Below are 5,079 nucleotides of genomic sequence, written 5' to 3'. Positions count from 1 at the left end.
TGATGCAGACTAATCATATATCAGGTTGCCGCATAACATATCTTCAGGAAGACTCATGCCAGTTCCACGAAAAGTTTGACTCTGTACAATCTACTAACATTTCTTCCCTTCAGCTGCTACCTTCTATGCCTCATCTTGTCCTGCTTCCTTCTATGCAGCTTCAACCTTCTTTTGCCTCTGCTGCTCTCTTCTCTGCAGCCTCAAGTGCAGCTTCCTTCTTAGCAGCAAAGGCTCTTCTGCATTGTTGGCACTTTACCACTCAGCTTCGACATCCACTCTGATTGAGCTCTGAGCCTGCATTGCTAAGCAAAATATCACAATCTCATCAAGCCGAAGACCGACCATAACAAAGACTTGGCAGCTCCATGTATGAAAAAAATCTCAACTGCTATACCAACCGCTCTTGCTTTTCAATAATCAAATACAAACACGGTACCGTCAGATGCTATTTAGTCTACCACTATAAACTAGATTGTACAGGTCTCATGCAGATTTGCTAACAATTTCACCAACTAATGTTGTAGCAACAAATGTGCTTGCGAATTCTTCTGAAAACTGTTTCAGAAAGTTACGGAGGCAGCAAAAATTCTGGGACGCACTGTATATGTATGTACATCTAGGTGTACTGTGACCATAGTTGGAAACAGAAAACTGAGTCATTAGACTAGATTACAGATGCACATATGATTGATGCAGTTGTTTAACGAGTACTAGTAAACATTTCAGTGTATGGAGGCATAAATACAGAGCTGTGCAAACTGCAAAGTTAAGAAACATATAAATGAAAAAGTTTCATATTTCCCTTTTTGAAGAAATTGCCAAACTGTACCTAAAGAAATGGTAAACATCGACAAGGATGCCACTAGGCTGGGAGGCGGCAGTCAAACTCGAACTACCTCCTCACGTTTACCGGACCTGCAGAAAACAGTATCAAAGAGATGGGTTATGGTTAACTTGGGTGAAAATCTGAATTTATGTTTTTCCAAAACTACTGAAGCAAATAAAGTGTGTTTTTTATGTGGAAGGAACCACAGTTCTTACTTGTTTTATGTACTTTTCTTTACGTACTATTAATTGAAGTACTTACCAATGTTCAACGGAAGGGCGGTTTCGGTGTGCTGATAAGGCATTCCTGAACATAGACACAATGGCATCATCGGAATAAGCCTCCTTCAGTAGGATCTCTTGGAGGCGTGATAGATGTTCCATGCCGACTGGTATACTGCCGCCCCACTCCTTTATAAAGTGAACGGTGAGGAATTGTAGGTTGGGCATGGCTCCTGCCTCGAACCCCAGGTACCCCATAACATCTTGCTGAGACCAAAATTCAAGGTACTCCAGAACCGGGAATAGTCCTGTGTCCAACATAGCCCTTTCTTTAGGGATGTGTGACGGTTTGAAAATCAAATTGACAAGGGAGGGAAGCCCCACAAGAAGATAAACCTCCTCAGTTGACGTCTCCTCCACACGCAGGTCGAGAATGCGAAGGCAATGGAGACCACCCATCCATATGGGAACTCTACAGAAATTCAATGAAGATACGTGCAATTCCTCGAGATGTTGGAAAGGATTGGATAATGAACCCAGCTGGTTATCGCCTTTGGAACATAACCCTAAGATTTGAAGGTGTTTGAGGTTACAGAGCCTTCCAATGGACCAGACCAAAGCATCAAGTTCTGGCTTCTCCAAAGGCCCCACCTCGATCATCAGTTCCCGAAGATTGGTCAGCTCACCGAGACCCATAATACCCTGCATGCTATGATGGATCACCCAGCTATTCGATATTCTCAAACTGCGCAGTGCTTTCATATTTCCAATCAATTCAGGCAGCCCTTCTTCCATCCATACATTGAGATAGGACAAGCGGGACAAATGGACAATATCTGAGGGGATGGTCTTGGGACATGCATCAGGTATGTCCAGCGTCTCCAAGTAAACAAGCCCTTGAAGTTCAGAAGGGAGCTTTATAGGATATGGCCCCAAAACCTGAAAATACCTTAGCTGAAACAATTGGCTAATAGCGGTCAGGTCACGTGTCTCCTCGTCTCCCCTGGCCCTGCCTTGATCAATCTTGAGCACCCGGAGATACTTAAACAACACCAGAGGAGGCATGGAGTTCCCCAACATTGTAAATGAACGAACTTGTGATAAGCTAGCAACAATAGTTGGGCCATATGTTGCTCCATCACCAACAATGGATGTCATACATAGTCGACGGACCTTGTGTTTCCTGCTATGCAATCTTGCCATGCCTTCATAATTGTATGCAACACTTATAAAGTTATCTTCAACACACTTGCTTAGGATCAAATCAAGCATCATGTCGTGTACTTTGCAACACACCTTCCCATCCACATTTTTATAAGGCTGGATCATGCTTCTATTGACAAGCTCATTGAAATAACTCCTGCCAACATCCTCCAGATCTTGCACATGCAAACTAATGATAAAGCCTTCAGCTATCCATTGTCGAATCAGATCATCCCTTAGGATTTCACAGTCCTCAGCATACATACCAAGGTACAAAAAACATGCTCGAAAATGAGCAGGAAGATGCATGTAGCTAAGGTTTAATATACTCTTCATCTCTTCCAAGGTGGGATTTGTGGCAGACTGGGCACCCAAATAATCCCTTATACTCACCCAGCCCTTCAATGATCTTTCTTCACTTGCTAATAGGCTAGCTATTGTGATAACTGCAAGTGGCGATCCATGACACTTTTTCAAAATTTCAGTCATGACATCTTCAAGTTGGGGGGGACAACCATGTACGAACCCAAATACTCTATTCAACAATAACATTCTTGAGTTTTCTTCACTGAGAGGTTCCATTTGTAGATACCCTCATGGTCATTCTGACAGGCTGCTCTGGCCACACCTTCCACTCGTGTTGTAGCTATTACTCTACTTCCGTTACCATCTTCTGGAAAAGCACACTTAATAATATTCCATGTCGATTCATCCCACACATCGTCAACAACAATAAGGTACCTATTCAAATGTTTGGAGAGGTTACTTGCATTATAATACAGCATGATTAAATTATAGACGAAATGATCAAAATCTTGACAAAATAGGCTCCAGCAAAAAGGGATATAGGGAACTTTCTAAGAAGCTATGAATTATCATAATCAAGTGAAAAAGGAATACCAAAGCATATGATTGTTCACGTTTATCACAATGCCCAGAAGAGAAAAAACAAGCACAAATCTCGCATGCATGGATAAAAAATTAGTACCGGATAATGTGAACTTCACCTCATAAATCGATCTTTAGATTAACTATTGTTAATACTAAATGTAAAAACTTCGTTAAAACATCCAATCGGTTTAGCACATATGCATTTAATAGCCTTTCCCTATCAATTATGACACTAGATGTAATATATACCAATACTTTAATCATTTTCTAAACACATATGTTTTCTACATATTTTATTTCTGAGATTCATTTTCTATCATAAACAAACAAAGAACTGAAAAGTTAAACATGCAGCTTGGATGGACAAAAACCAGTACCAAATATACGTTAACCAATTACTCAGCTCAAATTTAGCCATGCAAGTGATTATCGACTGTAGGTAATACCTCCTCTTTTTCAGATGTTCCCTTAGCTCTTCAATGATGTCGTCAACCTTGCGAGGGCGGGATGAATTGGACTCCTTCATACCAAGTTTATATTGTAAATTGTTGAGTAGCTCAATCATATCAGGCCTCTATGAAACAGAAAAAAACGCCATGCATGTGAATTGCGAGCTAATCTTGTCATACACCTGTTTGGCAAGTGTTGTTTTACCAAGACCACTGAATCCCACAATGGACACCACCTTGAGTTTCTTCTGTGTATCCATCAACCGAGTGACAACCTCCTTCCTTGGGCCATCAATACCCACAAGAGTATCCGCCTCCTGGTATACCGCTCGCAGCCGAGGGTCAACAGCCACAGAGCTAGAGGCAGGCTTGCAATCATCAATCTTATACCTCTCGCGCCGAGCATTTGCCTCCAATCTTATACCACACAACATGAACAATCCATTGGGTTTCTTATAAGCAGTAAGCACAATGTCACGAAAATCACAGTGTTCAGCTGAACCCAATGCAATAACAGCAGCTCCGATCTGTTACCTGATGCGCCCACGTAGACGGCGAATTGGCGAAGTCGGAGACGGCTCCACGGGGGAGGAGACGAGGCGGACGAGGACTGGGCGCCGGCGATCCGGAGCCGGTCAGGGGAGACGGAGTGCGGCTGGTGGGACGCGGATCTGGGACCGGCGGCGGGAATGGGGAGACGAGGAAGCGAGTGCGGGCGCGGGGTGTTTCTGGCTCGTGTGAGAGGCACCGGCGGCGAGAGCGGCGCTGGAACTGTAGACGAGTGGGGAGAAGCTGGAAGTCAACGAGGAGTGATGCGGACGCGGAGTGAGGAGATGTGCAGACCTTGACGACGACCGACGAGGACGACCCAGGACGCCTGTTCAGACCTTGACTTGCGAACTAGGCCCACTTCCGCAGGTTCCCCGCAGGGCCCAGCCCACTAACTAAATTTAATAAGAAACTACAAGTAAATTAATCACGTGCACTTATACTTTTCTTTTTAAAAACGTACACACATGTATTGTGCTTAAAAAAAACTAGATGATACCCCGTTCATTGCTGTGGGAATTGGTTACAATACATTTCAATGAGATTTGTTGTACGGAATATAAATATTTAGATTAATATCACGTGAACCCAAATTTAAAATACATATGGCTTATTTATATTTGATTATGTATAGCTGTGTAATATCTATTGAATATAAGTAGAATAATACAATCAAGAATATTTATCTTTGGATGGTTGCATTGAAGTGGGCCTTATCTCATCCATAACTGTATATTGTTGTTGCATACTTGCATGTTGAGATAAATAAATTAATGAGAATCACTCTCTTAGGTATATAAGATACTACACTCCCTCCTATCCATACTAATTGTCGCTCACTTAATACAACTTTAGTACAAAATTATATTAAGTGTGATATGGCTCGAAGGGAGTATTATGACCTTTCTTTTTCTCGAGACGGATGCTATAGGTTTCATGG

The 5,079-nt window shown here is 42.4% G+C and overlaps 1 pseudogene; it reads right to left on the bottom strand.

The window, feature by feature from the left end:
• Positions 1-4,118, bottom strand: LOC123183371 (disease resistance protein RGA5-like; annotated as a pseudogene).
• Between the last annotated feature and the right edge of the window lie 961 nt (positions 4,119-5,079).

The sequence above is a fragment of the Triticum aestivum genome, chromosome 1D (genome assembly GCF_018294505.1).
Source record: "Triticum aestivum cultivar Chinese Spring chromosome 1D, IWGSC CS RefSeq v2.1, whole genome shotgun sequence".
NCBI classification, from domain to species: Eukaryota; Viridiplantae; Streptophyta; class Magnoliopsida; order Poales; family Poaceae; genus Triticum; species Triticum aestivum.
Note: the sequence above shows the minus strand (reverse complement) of the source record. Positions and strands in the feature narration are given on the sequence as shown.